This window comes from Oncorhynchus masou, chromosome 32 (genome assembly GCF_036934945.1).
Source record: "Oncorhynchus masou masou isolate Uvic2021 chromosome 32, UVic_Omas_1.1, whole genome shotgun sequence".
NCBI classification, from domain to species: domain Eukaryota; kingdom Metazoa; phylum Chordata; class Actinopteri; order Salmoniformes; family Salmonidae; genus Oncorhynchus; species Oncorhynchus masou.
In genome coordinates, this window is record NC_088243.1 from 58,886,289 (window position 1) to 58,910,037 (window position 23,749).

The following is a 23,749-nucleotide window of genomic DNA, read 5'->3' on the forward strand; positions in this document are numbered from 1 at the left end:
ATTTTCTAATCACATAATGTGTGTGTTTTCCTCCCCTACACAAGCGCATAAAGCTTTTTGTGTTTCAATGGAACTGTGGCCATTTTCTCTGCTCTGGAACTCCGGATGCTTGCAGCTCTCCAGACAAACATTGGAGCTGCCGTGGATTTTCAGGGTCTCCTCTTTGGAATTCAACTGCATCCATATAGTGGGCCGCACACTGAACACATTATTTGAAGTTGATGCTCCTTTCGTAGTACATCCTGAGGAGCAAAATATAAATAGCCCACTCCTGCAGTATGTATAAACATTATGGGGGGGGGTAATAACTTTGGACTATGTAATGTTATCTTACTCCAGCGCCCATTGCTTTCATCCAAAACAGCTCAGGAGATTAAACAAATTAAAGTGTTTCTCATTGTTTCGGTGTAATTTACTGTAATTGGTGTTTCCATCTAGTTGCAGAGGCCTGCTAGAGCAATTGTTTGTGTTTGTAGGAGGACACGGAGCCCAGTGGGGTGTATTGACTCAGGCTGTTGACTAATACTGCGCTAATGCCACGTTTTAGGCTAACACTGCCCCAATTGTTTATGGGTGACCAAACAGTACCCAGGCTCTACACTGAGATCATGCTTTCATCTCAGTGGTGCACAGCTCTCTATGTATTTGCATAGTATTTAGCAACTCAACAGAATGTGCTATACTGTATCTAGAGTCATTTCAGTGAGCGGGTGCACCCATGTGGTATGTTTATGTGTAGGCTAAAACATTTGTTTTATGTGTGCAAGTCGTAAACACTATATAATACACATTCACTACTATTCATTAGCATTTAAACAGAGTACAAGGTAGTACCATTCTAAAGGCATGTAGTGCAAGAGTCATTAACTCATTATATATACTGTATGGTATGTATATTTAGACGGAAGCAGAGACCATCTCAATCTGTGTCGTTCCTCCATGGTTGAAATGTACAGTTACAGTACACTTGGAATGAGTCCATGTCTATTGTGTTTGTGCCATATACAACATACAATATCACAGTTTGACTATATGACATTTTTGGAGTGTTGAAAAACAGGTATGCTACAGAAGGAGTGTGGGTGTGGTAGCGTTTGTCACTGCTCTCTTTAGGGGTTCAAAAGTAGGTTTGAAAATGTCTGTCTTTTTGTCTCGATGTCACACATTTTATTTTCGTACCGCATAAATCTGTTCAGGGACCCCAACATTTTTCCATCCATCAAGGGTGTCATTTAGAAAAAAATGTTGCAACTGAATTGCCACCCCCAGTCCTTCTGTATGTTAAATGGCTTGCTGTCTCCAAGAGACAAGGTGGGAGTCTGTTGTATGTTGTGGTGCACCAGCCGTCCTGTCCCATCTTAAAACACGACCCGTCGCCCTAAATACACCCATCCCATGGCCAACTCATCCTGACACACACACACACACACACACACACACACACACACACACACACACACACACACACACACACACACACACACACACACACACACACACACACACACACACACACACACACACACACACACACACACACACACACACACACACACACACACACACACACACACACACACACACACACACACACACACACACAAGCACACTGTCCACCTCCAATGTGTCCTCCTCCTCGCCACCTCTTTGACATTGCGACAGACAAACTCGTCCCACCGCCGTTCGTTTTTCAGGGAGACGCCTGAAAAGCTGGAGCTAACGGAGTCTGGCAGAATTGCCCCGAAGTGATTGAGATGTTAACCTTCAGTGCCGTCCCCCTTCAGTGCTGTATCTCCTTCCCTTCTCCCCCTCCTCCCTCCTCCTCCTACCCCCAATTCCCCCCTCTCCTCCGGTCCCTCCATCTCTTTCCCTCAGCAGGCTGTCTCTCCTCCGACAGACTGCGCTGTGAGAGAGCCAAGCCATTAGACACTCCCAGTGCTGATAATGAAGGCACAGAGGTGGTCCAAAGCAGCGTGATGCTGTGGAGGAGAGAAGAGCAGGAGCGGAGAAGGAAGGTAGATTAGGATAATTACCTGGCGTCGGTGGTAAAGAGAGAGAGAGAGAGAGAGAAAGATGTCTTACTTCCAGCCGTCTCCATTTGCAAAATGAGTATTACCACAATAGTGCCAATTGCAGAATTGAGGATTCATGGTTTATGAGGCGGAAAAAGAGAAATTGTAACATCAAATGAGACATTTTTATTCCCAGTGAATGTCAATATAATGTGCTGTGTGATCTGATAATAGGAACAACATAAATAAAAGGTTTACCAAATGTTGTTGTTGTTGTTGTTTGCAGTGAGTATTGATCATGTGGTATGTAAGTCGGCCTATGCATCACCAGCTATGCCAGCATGTACATATCTGTTGTTTATACAGCCTTGGCGCGGGTCTCCTACACCAGTAAGCACTAAATATCCTCAGTCACTACTGCTTTGAAGAGCCTATGAGGTCAGGTTTTAAATTATGGTCTGCAACCACACCACGCTTTCTCCACTCTCACAAATCCATTCGCCACACAATGCATTTCAAATGAAAGCAGCGTCACCATAACACGCCTTAGGAGACATTAAGCTTTAGTATGTTACTTTCATGTATGATAGCATGGCCCCTGTACGCTTTGATGTGCTCACTTTTTAATGCTTTATTAATAATAATAACACACTGGCTACTACTGACACCGTGCGTTGGCTGCTCTTCCCTCCCACACACTTTCTTTCCATCCCTCCATCCTCCTTCCATCCCTCCCTGGGTCTTGTTGTCTTTGGGTCAGACTGCTGGTGTGCTTGTGATTAGAGAGAATGATACGGACCCGGAGATGAAGAGGGCCAGGAGAACCTATCAGAGAGCACTGGGTGTAAGGCGCTGCTCTCCTATTGGCTGCTGTTGGAATCAGACACATCTTAATTTCTTCTTCCATCCAGCCTGCTTTCACATCCAAGCCCCGGGGAAGTGGGAGGATTATAGTCCCTGTCTTTTGGGTGTGTGTTTGTGTGTGTGTGTGTGTGCGTGTGTGTGTGTGTGTGTGCGCATGTGAATGTCTGTGTGTGTGTAGTAAACGTCTTACAGACACAGAAGGTACAGAGTTTAGACACTGATAACACTAACCCTCCTCCAAGCCTGGCCCAGATACAGACACAGTGTTGGAAGTGCTGGCAGATTTTGAGGTACTGTCTTCTTCCAGCGACTCCAGCAGGACATCAGCTCATTATGAATGAGAGACCAGCAACACTACTATTTAAATGTATTATTTATTTATCCTTTATTTAACCAGATAAGTTCAATTGTGATTTACATCTCTTGGATGTGTAATGGTGCTCACATTTGAAACATTGATTTCTCACTGGCTTGCTCTCACTCCTATTTTTCGCAAGTCCTATTTTGTACCACAGTCGATTGAAATGAAGATTTAACACATTCATTTAGATTTGACAGAGATTCTTCCTCTTTCATTGACTGGCTGATCTTGTTACTACACCTCTGACATTGGTGAGGCATTCTGCTCATTCTATGTTTTCTGTTCTACATTGACTTTTTTCACGGTGATGTCACTTTGCTGTTTTTTTCACCCCATTTCAATCAAAAAACGTCTCCAGTCAAATAATCCATGCATTCCCTTACAAATGAAACGTGAAATTTGCAGTTTCACATGTGAAAATCGCTTATTCACGTGTAATGGCTGTTTTCACATGTTGAGCTTAAACGTCACATGTGAAACCACATTTAGAGTTCACATGTTAACACCTTCGTTTCACATGTGAGGTGAATAACATGTTTTCCCCTCACATGTCAATTGCATTTTCACATCTGAAAACTATCATGTGGAAATCACATTTGCCGTTTCACATGTAAGAAAACTCCACGTGTTCATCTTACTTTCACATGTGGAATTGCAAGATCACATTGTGAGGATGAAATCAGTGGAGGCTCCTCAGAGGAGGAAGGGAAGGGCCATCCTCCTCAGTGGATTTCAGAAAAAATGTAAGTAGTGAAACACAAAGTTATCCTTTTTTTTAGATAAAACTACACTAAATATATTCACATCACCAAATAATTGATTAAAACATACTTTTTTTGCAATGAAGGTGTATGGGAGCCTCAACAACAGTCTGTAGGGTAGCACCATGGTGTAGCCAACACTGGAAGTTTTCCAAGTCAAGGGCAGCTTTTGGTTTTCTAAATGTATTGCCACTGGTTTTCGCCGGTGTAACTGCTGAACTTCTTACTGACTGTACACTGTACTGCATGATTGTAGCGGGTTTACTAACGTGTTAGTTCTATTAGCTATATTGATTATGACGTTAGACAGTATGTTGACAATGATGTAGGCTGTGTGTAGAGGTTAGCGGTTATGACAGCTGATGTGTTTTGCACCGAAGTCCATAAGCGAAGGGAAAAGGTGAGAGGAGAGTGTTCAGATGCGAGATGGAATTATACAAGGAGCACATTAAGTGAACTGTGTTTGCGTGTGAGTAGGTGTCTAGTCATTCCTCCGATTCTGTTGATTTTTTTTTCTTAAAGCACCCGAGAGTCAACATCCACTCCGCCGCGGAAATCGAATTAGCATTAAAAAAATCCAAATCAAAATCTGTCTGTTTATGCTAAAGATATCTGGGATTTTTCTCAACCCACCGCATTTGTCGCACTTTCGCATCTGCGGTAAAGGTGACAGAGCCAGACCGGTGTTTGTCAGACCGTCTGTAGCGTCCGAACACGATGGCGTTCTCCATTTTGATCTACGAACCCCACAAGCCTCTTGGGACTCGTCTGAAGTTGTTTCAGCCGATCTGCCAACTTCGGTTTGTAGTATCCAAACATTTCGTACATGTACAGTACCATTCAAAAGTTTGGACACACCTACTCATTCAAGAGTTTTTCTTTATTTTTACTATTTTATACATTTTAGAATAATAGTGAAGACATCAAAACTATGAAATAACACACATGGAATCATGTAGTAACCAAAAAAGTGTTAAACAAATATTATATTTGACATTCTTCAAAGTAGCCACCCTTTGCCTTGATGACAGCTTTGGCATTCTTGGCATTCTCTCAACCAGCTCCATGAGGTAGTCACCTGGAAGGCATTTCAATTTTTTAATTTAAAAAGAAAAAATGTTACATTTATTTTACTAAGCAAGTCAGTTAAGAACAAATTCTTATTTTCAATGACGGCCTAGGAATAGTGGGTTAACTGCCTTGTTCAGGGGCAGAACAACAGATTTGTACCTTGTCAGCTCGGGGATTCGAACTTTAACAGGTGTGCCTTGTTAAAAGTTCATTTGTGGAATTTCTTTCCTTCTTGTTTGAGCCAATCAGTTGTGTTGTGACAAGGTAGGGGTGGTATACAGAAGATAACCCTATTTGGTAAAAGACCATGTCCATATTATGACAAGAACAGCTCAAATAAGCAAAGAGAAACCACAGTTCATCGTTACTATAACAGATCCAGAAAATTTCAAGAACTTTAAAAGTTTCTTCAAGTGCAGTCGCAAAAACAATCAAGCTCCATGATAAAATGGGCTCTCATGAGGACTGCCACAGGAAAGGAAGACCCAGAGTTACCTCTGCTGCAGAAGATAAGTTCATTTGATTTACCAGCCTCAGAAATTGCAGCCCAATCAAATGCTTCACAGAGTTCAAGTAACAGACACATCTCAACATCAACTGTTCAAATAAGACTATGTGAATCAGGTCTTCATGGTCAAATTGCTACAAAGAAACCACTACTAAAGGACACTAATAATAAGAAGAGTCTTGCTTTGGCCAAGAAACACAAGCAATGGACATTAGACCAGTGGAAATCTGTCCTTTGGTCTGATGAGTCAAAATATGAGATTTTTGGTTACTACTGCTGTGTCTTTGTGAGACGCGGAGTAGGTGAACGGATGATCTCCGCATGTGTGGTTCACGGTTCCCACCGTGAAGCATGGAGGTGGAGTTGTGATGCTGTGGGGGTTCTTTGCTGGTGACACTGTCAGTGATATATTAAGAATTCAAGACACACTTAACTTAACCAGCATGGCTACCACAGCCTTCTGCAGTGATACGCCATCCAATCTGGTTTGCGCTTTTTTTTCACCAACACACCTCCAGGCTGTGTAAGGGCTATTTGACCAAGAAGGAGAGTGATGGAGTGCTGCATACGATGACCTGATGAGTTGGACCGCAGAGTGAAGGAAAAGCAGCCAACAAGTGCTCAGCATATGTGGGAACTGTATATACAGTACCTGTCAAAGGTTTGGACACACTTACTCATTCAAGGGTTTGTCTTTATTTTTTTATTTTTTTATTTAAGACATCAAAACGCTGAAATAACACATATGGAGTCATGTAGTAAGCAAAAAAGTGTTAAACAAATATAATATTTGACATTCTTCAAAGTAGCCTCCCTTTGCCTTGATGACAGCTTTGCACACTCTTGGCATTCTCTCAACTAGCTTCATGAGGAATGCTTTTCCAGCGGTCTTGAAGGAGTTCCCACATATGCAGAGCGTTTCCTTCACTCTGCAGTCCAACTCATCCCAAACCATCTCAATTGGGTTGAGGTCGGGGGATTGTGGAGGCCAGGTCATCTGATGCAGCACTCCATAATTCTCCTTCTTGGTTAAATAACTCTTACACAGCCTGGAGGAATGTTGGGTTATTGTCCTGTTGAAAAACAAATGATAGTCCCACTAAGCGCAAACCAGATTGGATGGCGAATCGCTGCAGAATGTTGTGGTAGCCATGCTGGTTAAGAGTGCCTTGAATTCTAAATAATTCACAGACAGTGTCACCAGCAAAGCACCATCACACCTCCTCCTCCATGCTTCATGGTGGGAACCACCCATGCGGAGATCATCCGTTCACCTACTCTGCGTCTCTCAAAGACATAGCGGTTGGAACCAAAAATCTCCAATTTGGATTCATCAGACCAAAGGACAGATTTCCACTGGTCTAATGTCCATTGCTCATGTTTCTTGGCCTAAGCAAGTCTCTTCTTCTAATTGGTGTCCTTTAGTAGTGGTTTCTTTGCAGCAATTTAACCATGAAGGCCTGATTCACGCAGTCTCCTCTGAACAGTTGATGTTGAGATGTGTCTGTTACTTTTATTTGGGCTGCAATTTATGAGGCTGGTAACTCTAAGGAACTTATCCTCTGCAGTAGGGGTAACTCAGGGTCTCCCTTTCCTGTGGTGGTCCTCATGAGATCCAGTTTCATCATAGCACTTGATGGTTTTTGCAACTGCACTTGAAGAAACTTTCAAACTTCTTGACATTTTCTGTATTGACTGACCTTCATGTCTTAAAGTAATGATGGACTGTCGTTTCTCTTTGTTTATCTGAGCTGTTCTTGTCATAATATTGACTTGGTCTTTTACCAAATAGGGCAGCAAACAATGTAGAAAATGGTAAAAATAAAGAAAAACCCTTGAATGTACCAGTCAAAAGTTTGGAGACACCGACTCATTAATCTGTTCCCTTTTGCTTTCAGTGTTAGACCAGCACCCTGTCTACAACATCACAGCCAGTCAACACTGGGGCTGTGACTACTGGCATGACTGGTACCAGTGTGGCCCAGACTCCTCTCCTCCATACCCAGACTGTAGCAGCTGATCCCCCCATCGCCACCAGGGGCACCTGGCTCCCCTCCCTCCTCTGGCTGGATCAATGACTAGAGCCATCCCATCCCAGGGACCAGGGGTCAGCATCAAAAGCCCCCTGCCCACATCCTTGCCACCTGGTGCTCTCTTTAGGACGAGGGGGTACACTTCCACCCCTCCACCCTCCTCCTGAACAGACCAGGCTGTTTGGACATGGAGCCAGAACAGGGCCTTCGTGTGATCTCCCGCGCCCCCTCCCCAGCCGCCCCCCACAGGGAGAGGGCCAGGGGTCAACCCCATCAGACCACCACACGGCTCACAGAGCCATTTGATGAGGGAATCTGTTTTGGATTTCATAATGCCCGCTGAATCATGATCCTGAGCCCTACTCAACTTGGTTAAATGTGTAATCTGTTTGTCAAAAGCTTCATGTTGTAAAAACATTTGTTTTCAGGGATTTATGGATGTGAAGTTGACCTGGTCAATTAAGGTTTGTAGATGACTGTTTTCCTGATTTGAACATACAGTACATATACAACAATACTCACTTGACTTAATTACTGGTTCAAATGAACATATCAACAACATACTGTTAGTTATGATACTGTTTATTAGGTCATTAAGTAATTGCGGCATGTATGACACCATATTGACAGTTATGATAATTAATCTGACATGTTTCTGACTGATCACAACAGGCTTCCATTTCACTAACTCCTACATAATAATGTATGATGTGTCACTACCTCACAGATTCCTACCAATGAAAAACTGGACATGCAGTATAAACAATATTCTGCCACTCTTGAAGGACAATAGAAGTTAAATATATGAGAATATGTTGTTAAAAAGAATACCTTTTTGACATTGATGCCTTCGATCCAGTGTTAGACTTCACTGACTCATGGAAGTATTTTATGGTCATTAAACTTTGATACAACATACCCAATATGAAGACTCAGTTCCTCTGTGATACAGAGCCTGTATGTTGTTCAGGCTGTCAGTACATCATGAATACATATTAATGAACCCAGATTTCTAAATCTGTTTATTGAGCTTCTTCTTCCATTTCCTCCCTCCATTCTTTCCTCCAATGCGTTAGCAGATCCCAGTATGTCCCCTAGTCTTGTGACAAGGGATGAAAAGGAGAGAAAAAAAGGTCTAATGAGTTTGGCAAAAGAAGGACGGAGGGGGGAGACAGATGGCATGAAGTCTGCGTGGCTCTGGCGTGGCTCGCCTGGTGCTAAAATCCTCCTCTCTCACATTCCAACAAATCCTAGCAGGAGGTTGGGGAGTCTGCCACACCACTCAGTGGATCCACGGGGTTCTCTCTTGCACCCCTTTCCTCACTCCCATGCACCCCCGTAAGTCCCTGGCCAAGGGTGTCAGCCTCCCCCATACCATATCCCCACATGTATACATATATTAACATGTTTGTACAGTATATATAGTATGATGGGCCATTTTATTGGCCTGCTAAGATAATAAACACAGGAGGGTGTGAGACAGAGACAGGCGCTGATTGTTAGTATGGAATTGGGCGTGTGGGATCAAATTGAGAGTGGACCTATCCCTCCACTCTAGTGTCAAATCTCATTGAGTAAACATAGGACCAAAGCATGGAGGCAAAGACTGTAATCCATTTATATGAGAGGAAGAAAACCTAAGTAGCTTTTCAATTAGTTTCGCCACCCCCAGCTCCTGATAAGGAGGAAACGCTGGCAAGTTGAGCCTGTCACAGGCCAGACATGCCCCGCTCAGATTGCCCCATATTCTCCTCAGTCGGTCCGTCGGTGGGGCTTATGGCCAAATGTACAGTAAGTGTAACTGCATGGTAATCACACACAGACAGTTTGCCCCACCACTGGCCCGCGGTGACCGCATGACGTCTTCATGTGTTTCCACTTCTACATTGTTTTGGATTGCATTTGAATTTTAGGAATGTGCATTGAGGAGCACCATATAAAAGTACATCAGTGATGTGATAATCATGTTTATAATGTATATTACGGACTATCTCTCTCAATATTCTCTCTCTCTCTCTTTCGTCTCTCTCTCTCTCTTGCGTCTCTCTGTCTGTCTCTCTGTGTATAATTGACTGTATAGTGCACACTATCAATCTCTAACACACTTTTCTCTCTCTCTCTGCATGTATATATTGTGTATAATGTACTGTGCAGTGTACACTATCAATCTTTATCTCACTATCTCTCTCTCTCTCTCTTTATTCTCTTTCTCTCTTTATTCTCTCTCTCTTTCGTCTCTCTGTCTCTCTGTGTATAATTGACTGTATAGTGCACACTATCAATCTCTAACACACTTTTCTCTCTCTCTCTGCATGTATATATTGTGTATAATGTACTGTGCAGTGTACACTATCAATCTTTATCTCACTATCTCTCTCTCTCTCTCTTTATTCTCTTTCTCTCTTTATTCTCTCTCTCTTTCGTCTCTCTGTCTCTGTGTGTATAATTGACTGTATAGTGCACACTATCAATCTCTAACACACTTTTCTCTCTCTCTCTGCATGTATATATTGTGTATAATGTACTGTGCAGTGTACACTATCAATCTTTATCTCACTATCTCTCTCCTCTCTCTCCTCTCTCTCTCTCTCTCTCTGCACTTTGCCTTCTGCTCGTGCTATTGAGTGGCTCTTCTGGGAAAGGAGGATGCTGTGAAGAGGTCACAGGAGGTTTGAGTATCAAATTACTGTTCATGATAACGATAATAAAAAGAGAAATCTGCTCCAAATCTTATCTCTGAGCTTTTTTCCCCTCTCCGTATGGAATGTGATTTATGTGCGCTTGGTCTTATGAATTGCTTTGCATGATTGTAAGGAGGTGTGTAATTCATTACAGTGCACAAACTGTTGTTCATTTGTTGTTTTATGCTAATGTGTATGGAGCTGTATGTCATTCATGTGTGTCTCCGAGGCTCTACTATGATGAAAGACACAATAGTGAGCCATCTGGGTTGTACCGAGCATCACACGACAAAATGACATCTCAACATCTCAACCCCAAAGCTTTACACAAACATTTACATCCCCAACACTGCCTTTCAAGTTACAACCACAGAAAATGCTAATATTATTACACTGCCCTAAACTTGGCTTATGTCTTCGCTGAAACTGTAATTACACTACATTTAAATGCAAAACTGTCCATAGACTTGTTGTAAAACACTTGCTCTCTCAGTCTTTCGTCAGATTCTTAATTACACTATACTGATACAGATGTAAGATCATAATTTGAGCCAGTTTGCTACAGCAGGAAAATAATCCTGCAGCAAGAGGAAATGTGAATTATTATGTGAATTTGAATCCATTTTTCATAAAGGAAAATCAAGTCTGAAATTTAAAAGTGAAAATTATAACCTTCAGAAGCCTTTTTAAACCTCAAAATGTAAATGCATTGCATTTCAGGAATTTTCTCCTGCAACAGGGTGTTTAAATTAAGATCCTACACCTGTTAAGCTGATTCCATTTGACCACAAAGCCATAATACATAAATCTGCAGTGACTTTCCCTCCCTCCCTACAGCACAGAGACTGAGAGGTTGGCTGTCCTTCCTTGGTGGCAGGGCAGAGTGGCATCTTGACATTACCATCCCCAGGCCCGCTGGCACAGCTGTCACCCACAGGATGGGAGACTGGCAGGGTCGATGGCCGCATGGCGCGCCTGTTGGCTGCCGCCCTCCGTTCCCCTCTGTCCCCTCCATCCCATCTCTCATTGAAAGGGCAAGATGGCCTCCGTCAGTCTCTCAGTGCATTGATCAGAGGCCAGACCTCCATTAGCTAAAGGTCACCGGGTTCACTGTGCTCTGTGCCGTCCCTACAGCTCCCCATGACCATGGTGGTGGGAGGATGTTCGTTCCTTGCCCTACCTCCATTCCAACCGAGATTAGCATGCTAGCAGATACCCATAGACTTCCAGTCATTGTGCTAAAGCTAGTTAGCGTGGGCTCGTCAAACAACCTCTAACTTCCTTCATACTGGACATAAAAATGGTATCCATAAGTTTATCTGACTCTGGGGAAGTAGATTAAGGGCCTCATTGCCAAAATTCTGAAGTATCTCTTCAAGTATCAAAAGTAAATGTAATTACTAAAATACACTTAAGTATCATAATTTCACATTCCTTATATTAAGCAAACCAGATGGCACCATTTTCTTGTTTTTTATATTTACCGATAGCCAAGGGCACACTCCAACACTCAGACTTAATTTACAAATGCAATATTTGTGTTTAGTGAGTCTGCCAGATCAGAGGCAGTAGGGATGACCAGGGATGTTCGCTTGGTAAGTGTGTGAATTGGACCATTTTCCTGTCCTGCTAAGCATTCGAAATGTAACGAGTACTTTTGAGTGTCAGGAAATGTTGTAAATGACTATTGTAGCTTGGAAACGGCAGTTTTGTTAATGTAATATCTACATAGACATACAGAGGCCCATTTTCAGCAACCGTCACTCCCTAGAAGGCCAGCATCTCGGAGTCGCCTCTTCACTGTTGACATTGAGACTGGTGTTTTGCGGGTACTTTAATGAAGCTGCCAGTTGAGGACTTGTGAGGCGTCTGTTTCCCAAACTAGATGCTCTAATGTACTTGTCCTCTTGCTCAGTTGTGCACCTGGGCCTCCCACTCCTCTTTCCATTCTGGTTAGAGACCATTTGCACTGTTCTGTGAAGGGAGTAGTACACAGCGTTGTATGAGATCTTCAGTTTCTTGGCAATTTCTCGCATGGAAAACCTTAATTTCTCAGAACAAGAATAGACTGACGAGTTTCAGAAGAAATTACTTGGTTTCTGGCCATTTTGAGCCTGTAATCGAACCCACAAATACTGATGGTCCACATACTCAATTAGTCTAAAGAAGGCCCGTTTTATTGCTTCTTTAATCAGAACAACAGTTTTCAGCTGTGCTATCATAATTGCAAAAATGGTTTTCTAATGATCAATTAGCCTTTTAAAATGATAAACTTGGATTATCTAACACAATGTGCCATTGGAACACAGGAGAGATGGTTGCTGATAATGGGCCTATGTACACCTATGTAGACATTCCATTAACAATCTGCTGTTTCCAGCTACAATAGTCATTACAATATTAACAATGCATACACTGTATTTCTGATCAATTTGATGTTATTTTACTGGACAAAAAAAGGTGCTTTTCTTTCAAGAACAAGGACATTTCTAAGTGACCCCTAACTTTTTGAAAGGTAGGGTAAATAGTAAAGTACAGATACCCCCCAAAAAATGTAAGTAGTACTTTAAAGTATTTTTTACTTAAGTACTTTACATCACTGTTAATTTTCCCCTACTCTGTTTGATCACCCACAATATGCTACACCATTGTACTTCTTCCAGATATTATGACTGTGTCCACCTAAAATCAAAGACTCCTTCATTCTAATTCTCTCCCTCCCGTAGAATAGCACAATAAAGGAGGTGCCTCACCTACTACAGAAGATCACAGCAGCACAATTACATCAAATTGCCAGGCCAGACCCGTGGTTTCACATTGCGCTGATCATCGCTGAATCACAGTTGGCCTTATATGGTTCATCCAGCCTGTGAATGAATGGGGGATAATTGTGGTGCTAAATAGTGTGAAGGCTGAGGCTGCCACCGGGTGGGATCCATTTCCTGTGTTGTCAGGGGCACCAGTGATGGAGAGGGCTGTGCCTGCCTGCGTCTGTTGCACACACAGAAAGGCAGATGAACTTATTTGCATACACACACTCACAGTCACACTCAGGACACAAACACGCTCACACAAACACACACACAGATATACACACTCCACAAACACACACACACACACACACACACACACACACACACACACACACACACACACACACACACACACACACACACACACACACACACACACACACACAGAGATGTACACACTCCACACACACACTGATTTACACACTCCACACACACACACACATACACACAGATGTACACACTCCACACACACAGAGATATACACACTCCACACACACAGATGATGATTGTCTCTTGCTTCTGTCAGGTTGTGTTTTTTTCCCTCCAGCCATGGAGACCTCATCCTGGGAAATTGAGCAATTTCTGATTGAAAACAGTGCCGGTAATTAGAGCACTCACTATTTGTAACCACTTGGCATTACATTAGTATGCAAAGCTGGCAGTCAGCTAATCTGGGGGAAAACGTTTGTTTCCTTAATTGCCCTCTTAGGACAAAAGTGAGGGGGGTGTAGAGTAAAATTTGAACATTTGAACGTGCTCCTGCTAGAATGGAGCCTGGTGTGTTCAGGGGACATGGCTCCTCCAACACGGTTTTTAACTTTACTAATGGACAGACAACACATAGGCATACACACATGCACAGTAACACATACACTGGCACACACATGGGCATTCATACACAACCACAGACACACACATGGTCATACACACTTGGGTACAAATGCATATAAATGATTAACAGTGATTTGGCATATGAACTACACAACGTGACAACGGACAATGAAATAATCTTCCTATTTTATTCTGTGTAAGAGGGCATACCAATCCACCTGGTCTGTGCCAGGCCAATCGTTCCTCTCCATCCTACCTGCCTCCTCACCTTGGCTTCACGTACATTAGGACGACATTACCTCACACGGCCGAAGGGCTACCCTCTCTTCTCACCCTCATCATCTTCAGCAGCTTTTTTTTTCATTTGACCTATTCAGTGGTAGCTCTTTCTGACAGGGTAGGAATGTTCCCCTTCTCTACTGCACTATCTTTAATATGATATTATAGTCCCCTCCACCCTAATGACTTCATCCCTGCAGGCACCTTTGACATTTAATTGGCCCTATATTAATGTAACTAAATATGTATGTAATTACCATGTAAAAAGTACATGCAGTTACGCACCACTTGTCACTTTAAATGTGAAGTTTTTGCTTGTACCGATTTTGTAATGTTAAGTACTATGCCGAAGCCTCCAATCACCTGTCTGGTGCAATGTAATTTACCGTTGTTCCTCCCCTGTAGTTAGTCTGAAATGATGCCACCGTAACGTGTTGCTATCGCTTCCACCGTATCTTTCTGATGTCACACAGATCCTTCTCTACCAGATGTCCTATTCTAAGATGAGTCTCTACTCCGATCTCAATCGTAATTGTACAGCCTGTCCTCTCTCTCCCCCCTGGTTATTGTCCAGCCTTGGGCTCGAGAGACTGTTACAGAGGGGATGGAGAGAGGCAACTAAGAGGACACTCGTCTAAAAGTAGAAGGATGGCTTACCTTTAGACGAGTGTCCTCTTAGTTGTCTCTCTCCATTTTACACCATCCGCTCTGTAACAAACTCTCTAGCCCATTTGTTGACCCGAGAAGGATATGTATTGATTGAAATTCCATTCTAATTATTTTGCCCAGTACCGCCACGCGTATGATGTGCATTTGACAACAAACATTTTGGCAATCTCTCTACCTTAATATGGATGGAGAATGATATGATTTCTCTGTGATTGCAGACCTGTAGGATCCACAGCCTGGCAAGCTCCATGGTCAGATGTTCTGTTGGCTCGTCCTACACACAAAGTAAAATACAGCCCAATTAAATCAGTCGGCAGCCTGGAAAAGACACAACAATGACAGCTTTGGTTTAGAATCATACACGAACGTCAGGTCATGCTTTCAGATGGAAATAATATTGAGGCTTATTCCTAAAACTGGATTCGTATGGTTTATGTGGTGCATGTTTTCTGGGTTTTGTGGTGTAGGCTATTTACCTGTTTGGCAAAAAAAATGTAAAATATGGTAAATTAACATTGGCAGTGAGTTTTTTGAATGAACCGTATATCATGATCATGTATCCATCCAGGATACATTCTTGATTAATACATATTCACTGCTCACTGCATCACAGCAGCAGGAAGCATGTGTCTTGTGAATCATACAGCAACTCAAATCTGACATGGTCCTTTATGAACGGTTTCATCTTTGCAGCTGATTTGAAGAGATTGTTTTCAAGTGTATAGAAGTTATGCCTGCATTCCTTAGTGAAAGTTAGGCATTCATTCCTTAGTGAAAGTTAGGCCTGCATTCCTTAGTGAAAGTTAGGCCTGCATTCCTTAGTGAAAGTTATGCCTGCATTCCTTAGTGAAAGTTAGGCCTGCATTCCTTAGTGAACGTTAGGCCTGCATTCCTTGGTGAAAGTTAGGCCTGCATTCCTTAGTGAAAGTTAGGCCTGCATTCCTTAGTGAAAGTTAGGCCTGCATTCCTTAGTGAAAGCTGGGCCTGCATTCCTTAGTGAAAGTTAGGCCTGCATTCCTTAGTGAAAGTTAGGCCTGCATTCCTTAGTAAAAGTTAGGCCTGCATTCCTTAGTGAAAGTTAGGCCTTCATTCCTTAGTGAAAGTTAGGCCTGCATTCCTTAGTGAAAGTTAGGCCTGCATTCCTTAGTTAAAGTTTGGCCTGCATTCCTTAGTGAAAGTTAGGCCTGCATTCCTTAGTGAAAGTTAGGCCTGCATTCCTTAGTGAAAGTTAGGCCTGCATTCCTTAGTGAAAGTTAGGCCTGCATTCCTTAGTGAAAGTTAGGCCTGCATTCCTTAGTGAAAGTTTGGCCTGCATTCCTTAGTGAAAGTTAGGCCTGCATTCCTTAGTGAAAGTTAGGCCTGCATTCAGTGAAAGTTAGGCCTGCATTCCTTAGTGAAAGTTAGGCCTTCATTCCTTAGTGAAAGTTAGGCCTGCATTCCTTAGTGAAAGTTAGGCCTGCATTCCTTAGTGAAAGTTAGGCCTGCATACCTTAGTGAAAGTTAGGCCTGCATTCCTTAGTGAAAGTTAGGCCTGCATTCTTTAGTGAAAGTTAGGCCTGCATTCCTTAGTGAAAGTTAGGCCTTCATTCCTTAGTGAAAGTTAGGCCTGCATTCCTTAGTGAAAGTTAGGCCTGCATTCCTTAGTGAAAGTTAGGCCTGCATTCCTTAGTTAAATGCCCGACAGGCACCAAGACAAAATGAATGAAATACTCAAAAGACTTTGTAAAATATGCATCAACATAATTGAATGAAATCATTGAAAATGTTTTATGAATATTAACACTAGGTTCTGGTGGTCACTTTTATCAATGCATTCTGGTTTAGGATTACACCATAGATCAATATGTCTTTACAATTTAGACTATAAGAAAGCACAAATTCAGTCAATAAGGAGGGGTAACACATTTCAGTCTACCAAGTTGGATTGACAGATAAGAGACAGGTTCATAAAGAAGCACGTTTTCTAGTAATAGGCCTACGTGTTAACATTATACAGCCTACACATTATGAGGTCAAGATCTGATTCATTTTTCGAATTCATTTGCATTTCATTCCTACGTTAAACCGCATGCTGATACATTACTTAGATAATGAGGTCAATTACGTCCATATAAATTATCATTTTTTGGAAAAACATTACTAATTCGTTCAGTTTAAAAAAAAACATGGACTATCTTCTCTACATATATGAACTTTTGCACACCTAAAGTCAAGTTTTCATAGGTCACAGGTGCGTAGAAGAGGCAAAAACTGCTGTGAAATGTGATTGACTCCCGTAGGTCTGACGCAAAACAAACAACCAGTGAAACGTTTCTGTCACATTTCGTCAAGGCAAGACGTTCTGCTCTAAAACTATTCCATTATATTATTGTTTTATATCTTTTTAATTTCGTACCTTGCTACTGTGGACCGTGTTTACGCTTCGAGGACAATTTCGAACCACTATCCAAATTCAGACGATTTCCGTGCCTTTTGACTTATAAGAAAATCATATTTTTATAAAACTTAAATATCTAACTGGTCGTTTTTATTTTGACATGACAAAATTTGACATAGTATTTTGAAAAGGAGTGAATGAGAAAGAAACGTTTCCATTTTACCTATTTAATTTTTTACATCAATCGAGAGGTAAACAAAAGGAGCTGTTCAGTTAATCACTGTTTAAATCACTCAAAATCACTAATAACTTATACAATGCCGAACGCCCTATAATTACAATACAACATTCAACACATTTAAAAAAAATTAAAGCATTCAAATAAACATGTTAGATTAATGTTATCAAGTGGCTATTTTGTTGTCATTATATCATCTTATATACGTTTTTTTAGCTGGCTTCAAATCCTCCATGTAAAATGATTAGAAATGAAGTAATGTCATTTATTAGGCATACTTCCACTAATTGTGATGTCTTATCTCAAATTAATTTCTCAGTGCCTTGCTGGCTTTCAATCATTTTCTGCCACACTCTTTCAGACCTCAATCATAGAAGTAAGTGGGGACTGAAACTCAGTTGTGAAGTTACATTTATTATATAACACATTGTAAAAAAAACAAAACACAACGTGCAGGGTATTGTAAATTAGAGACATTTCAGGATATTAAACAGTCCAACACGTGAGACACACAATGAATCAATAATTATTTTCCAATTTTTTACATTTATAACAAGGCACGTACAATGTGTACATTGTATGTATGTGTACATTGTATGTGTACATGTATAGGCAAACACATATGATAAGGTATGTTCAGGGTCTAGGTCAGATGCAAGAAACTTTACAACTATAAAAAGCTAACTTGACCTTTTGCACAATTTGAGAACACATTTCTAACACACACATCATTTAGCCAGTCCCTATAGCTTAATATATACATTATTTTATTTATATATTTATATACAGTGATGCCTTGAGACTTATTTTCGTGTTGTGTCTTTTCAGCAACAACAAAAATGATACTCTTTAAAGGTAATTAAGGCACGCATATTTGAGAGATGTTCTGTAACAAAATCGAATAACTTCTCGGCCTCTGAAATGTGTACCATTCACATTTAGTGAGCCATCAATCAAACAAATACTTGTTTGTCGAGTATTAGCTTTCGGCTAAGGCATCAACAAAACTGCAGTAAGTCTAAGAAGTCATTAGGCTTTATGCCTATAAAGTTAATATAGTTTAAAACGTTGACTATAGGTTAATATTCAATAAAAGTTAGTCCAACTGAAATAGGAGAAATAGGAAAACGCACGCAAAATCAGGGTCACCACGGAAACATTTATTCTCATACCCCTCTTCTTGATGAACGAATATTGAACTAATTTCGGAACAATTTGCCGTACTCATCTTTGGAATGCATGAATGGAATGCACTATTTATTATTCGATCCCCCTTCTATTTAATATAGACTTTGTTATCGCATTGTAGACTTATAACAATTGTTAAGCAGTTGTTGCATTGATCAATATAATTATACACATTGCTTTTATGGCTTACTCTAGCCTAAATAGTATTCGCGTGAACAATTAAATAATTGCTTTGTAATTGAAATGGTAGAAAATAAGGTAAGGCCATTTCAGGGCACAAACCCGGAAATTACCTTAATATAAAGTAATTTCAATTTCGGGGTGGCAACCAAAATGTATGTATCCTAAATGCATCCAACTCTCACCGATGCTTCAAAGGTGAAGTCAGAAGTCACATTTGTATCCTTCACATCACAATCCAGCCTTTTCCAGACACCGGAAACAAGTCATATTCAACAATATCAGATACCATTTGACGACCTATTTCCGGTAAAAAATATTCGTGCAGTGATATGGATGTAACGCTTCCTTAATTTTGTCAGTTAAGGCCAAATGGCTTTGGGGGAGGTTTGAATCAGTTCCTGTGTGTACATTGAGGTCCAGTGTTCTTGCAACAAAAGGGGGCTAATCCACGTAATTTACACAATGCATAGCGCCGTGTTTACATGGGATAGAGGAGGGCCTCATCTTTTTCTGCCGGACATAAATGCTGAAGTGGTGCATCGCCTTCTAGTGAAAAGGGGCCTTCTCGGGGCGATATGTGGAGAACACTTCAGGAGCCTTGAATAAATCCCATTGTAACTTCCTTTTGGTTTGGCTAAAGTGTCCTAAAGAGAGCTTCACCCCAGAGCGACGAGCCATGTCCGCCAAAACACACCTGTGAATGTAGTCAGCAGGTTAGGCAAGGCGAGGCTATCGCCTATTCAATGGTGTCTATTAATCATTTCACAATCAGAGAATCACACAGTTCTGCAATTTCGAGATTAATAGACACAATATTTCGTAAGATGTGTAAATATAGCCTAATGTTACTTTTTGCGACACAACGAGTTATGGAGAAGACATGTTTTGGATATTTTAATCGTGTGGAGTGCGCTAACTATTTTGACTAATCACATACGCTGCAGCTACTGTTTATTATCTATCCTGTTGCTTAGTCACTTTATCACTACCTCTATGTATGTATCTAACTAAATTACCTCGTACCCTATGTATGTAATATAGCTACGTTATCATTACTCATTGTGTATTTATTCCTAGTGTTTTATTTGATTATTTCTCTATTTTTCTCTCTGCATTGTTGGGAAGGGCCAATAGGTAAGCATTTCACTGTTAGTCTACACCTGTTGTTTATGAAGCATGTGACAAATACCATTTTATATCAGTCTCTGTGATTTCCGAAGTGTGTGAAAACGTTTGGCTACTGTGAATTAGCAGCATATCCCAATTTGTCACTGGAAACGTTAGTTGGATAAATTGTCATAGGCCGTCAAAATAATTTAAATCACACAAACTCAACGATCTGAAGTATTACAGGTTTTGTTGACAAGTTACTTTCAGTAGGGGTTTAGCTTATAGGCCTACAGTATTTTCTCAGTCCGGACCATGCATTAGCGGAAGGTTATTATTGTTACTTAGATCTGGATCTGGAGTTTGGTACGTCAAACCATAACCTGAATGCGCACTCTCACAATGTTTTCTTAATTCAGTGTTAACTTCTCTTGAATAGAGATATCCGTTTTAGAAATCGTTAGGCTATATGAAATTAGGCTTCCGACTTTTTTGTTATGGGTCGGCTATATTATTGCCAATCTAAGAAATAAAATAAGAAAGACAAATAAATAATCAAAGTTAGTCCTAAATAGGCAATTATAATACATGTTCAATTGCATGGAAAACTATCTGTCATACGAGGGAAATTGTCTACATTATCTAACAGAACAGACAGTGTGTCTGCTGATATCTCTAAATGTGGCATTATTTTATTAGGCCTACAATCTGTGTTCAACAGGTGTAAAAGGCACAATATCCGCTCCAAATGCATAACTTTTATGACACCTGCCACACATCAATGTATGATAAGATTGATAATCTAAATGTAAACCCAATTTGAAGACATTGCTGTTTTACGTATGGCGTATTGTCATAGTCTCTAAACTAATGCATGTACTTTATTCACCTCAAATGTATATATATATATATATTTTCCTTAGGCCACTGATGACAGACATTATAGGCTGTATTATAACATGGCCTACAAAGTAACGAAACAGTGACCTTTAACTTCTCTGTTCCTTGACCAGTGTAAATATAGCTGCATATAACCGCCATGTGAGGTAATTGAAGCAATGCTGATGGCCTGGTGCATGGCTCTGTCTATCGGCATATCTAAGTTTAGCCTATAACCTACATAGGCTACACACGTACTATTATATCAGTCAATTGTTGTATAATCCCCAATTTGGTTTACAAAGTAAACCGTCTTCCTGTCGCAAAATATTAAAGCATTCTTCAAATAGATGAATTGCTAAATTCATATAACATAACTACATCTATCTCACCCCCTCTAAAAAACAACAACATAATTGTAATTTAGCCTAAGTTAAACGTGGTATTGTGATATACCAGCACAAATAAGCTACTTTTTAAACCGAAGTTGCAAGAAATATGGAGGACTGGTGGAATGGTGGAGGACTGACATTGTACGGAATATGAAATATATAACGATGTACATGACCAAGGCAAAAACCCGTCCCTTTTAAATTTGAAAGCATAGCCGAATATTTTGTTTTGTTTTACCCTCAATCACATATGGACAAAAAGGGGTCCCAAACCCTTATTTAGCCAAGAATCATTCGTTTAATTATTTACATTAATAAGATAAATTCCCTAGTTATTTGACTGACAGCCATTTTTAAATACTCTTCACCCCAATTTCAGATGTCTGTCTTTGGGGTTCCCATAATTCGGTTTTTCATGAAGGGCGGATAATTATTTTGGCACTGTCAGGTAAATTCCTGCGGTAAATTGAAATATTCTTCTTTAATCCCCGCTAATGCCAATTCTCATTGTGCGAAGGTATGAAGGGCAGACGTCACGTGGTGCTCAGGTTGTATCTCAGGTGAGCCTTGCGTTGCAGGGGGGCGCGAGGGATTTGTTCATGACTTTACAGGCATATAACATGATTACCAGATATTTATTAATCAAGCCTTTTCTTCCTAAAATTGTAAATCCAGTTAAGATGCACGTTATCTAATGAGTGATGAGTGAATAGCAACTTGTGACGGTATATCAAATAGGCCAACTAGCCCATATTCCTACCATTTCAATTAATGAATAAATAATCAGTATTATGGAATTAGGGTTTCTTTGCAAGGATGCTCTAATTTCGTCCTTGTGACAGGGGAACGGATAAGCTTACATGACTAGCATTGGGAATACCATGGCATCTTTGTTATTTAGAGTTTGATATTTAATTTTTTATCAGAATGTGACACTTTTGGGGCATAACAGTGAAATCATACCTGATTGGTGATTACAACATTAAAGGTCCAGTCCAGTGAAAATTACGTGTTTTCTGTGATTTGTAATAAAATAATAATAACAAAAAAAAAAACAGCTAATGAAACTAACACTCTAAAAGTGTGAAACATTATAGTCAGTGTTATTTCCTGATCAGCAGGTTTTCATGGGAGTTTCAGCTTTCCATGGTGACATCACCAAATCAAGTCAAATCAAATCAAAATGTTATTGGTCATATACATCATGTGGTAAATTGGTTAATATACCAATAACAAATAGTTCCAAACCTCTAACAGCTCATTTTCAGTTTTTCCCTCCCCACTCAGACCACTCCCAGACAATCCTAGCAAAATTATTGCTTGAGAAAAAGTTTTTTTGCTAAAAAATAAATTTTGCTCATTTTAATGTAACTATCACAGTAAGGTACTTAATTGTTACCCAGAAACAAGGACGCAACTTTCACAGGGGACAAGGGATAGGAAATTGCATTTTTGTCCCTCCAGTTTTATAATTGGAATGTGATACAAAATGAGGCAACAGTTTTCTTTTGGACCAGGCGGACGCCTATGAACAGTCAGGTAGGCTGTTTAGAGTGTTTATCCAACTGGATACATTTTTAAAATAAAAAATACATTATGTCCCCCCCACTTCTAAAACCAAAGTTGCGCCCCTGCCCAGAAATTATTTGACATTGATATAAAAATGGCTGCATTAGACCTGTAACTGTATGACATAGATTTTAGAGATGCTTGGAAAAATAATAATGTTACTGTAGAATCTGTCTCCCAACATAATTTGCTGTCTGATTTTGGAAGTGGTGGATGTTGCCACATCACAAGAAGTTGGTAATGGCTGGAGCGGAATAGGTGGAATGGTATCGAACACATAGTTTCCATGTGTTGGATGCCATTCCATATGTCCATTCCGGACATTATTATGAGCCGTCCTCCCCTCAGCAGCCTCCTGTGTGCCACATAGCATTGTAAACAGAATGTTACGGTGAGATAATAGTCTAATGTTAAATACAGCAGTTTTTCTTAGTTGCAGAAAATATTAACAAAAGTTAGTGACTTCTGTGTGTTTGTGCGTGAATGTATGCTTGGCACCCCCTGAATTTACTTTCTGAGCATTATTCATTTGTAGTCAGTAGGAAATGAAAGAGTCAATCTCTGCTCTGGCAGTTCTTGTGTCACTCTTTTCAGGATAGGCTGGGAGAGAACAGTTGACGCAGATAGCATGCTCAAACCAGGTCTCTGGAGACCCTGACATCAAAGCGGACCAAACCTCACATTGAGAGCACTTTAAGCTAGGCACGACTGTGACAACAGAACAACCCAATATGTGAATGTCACTTTTGTCAAACCTAACCGAACACTGACAGAAAGACGATAGAACCATTTTATGGCAGAAGGTTGAGGAACAGAAACACAGAGAGCTGTACTCACAGTCCTACTTCCTGTCGGGACCTCAGAGATTGATTAGGTTGCTAGGGGAGATGGGTGACTGACACATTTTGTCGAAATCGTGTTGATGAGAGTGGC

The 23,749-nt window shown here is 40.7% G+C and overlaps 2 long non-coding RNA genes across 3 annotated transcripts in view; one reads left to right on the forward strand and one right to left on the reverse strand.

Moving 5' to 3' along the window:
- LOC135526330 (uncharacterized) overlaps nt 1-8,533 on the forward strand; it is a 137,376-nt gene extending 128,843 nt beyond the window's left edge. The window contains exon 3 of the long non-coding RNA XR_010453284.1: nt 7,476-8,533. This is a non-coding gene — a long non-coding RNA (uncharacterized LOC135526330). The remainder of the gene's footprint in view (nt 1-7,475) is intronic.
- The window catches only part of LOC135526329 (uncharacterized), a 35,185-nt gene continuing 19,759 nt past the window's right edge, over nt 8,324-23,749 (reverse strand). The window contains exons 3-5 of one of the 2 annotated variants that reach the window (XR_010453282.1): nt 15,059-15,157; nt 13,045-13,282; nt 8,324-8,704 (exon numbers count right to left, since the gene is read on the reverse strand). This is a non-coding gene — a long non-coding RNA (uncharacterized LOC135526329). Of the gene's footprint in view, nt 8,710-13,044; nt 13,283-15,058; nt 15,158-23,749 lie in introns of both variants that reach the window. The other variant, XR_010453283.1, reaches the window with a different exon arrangement.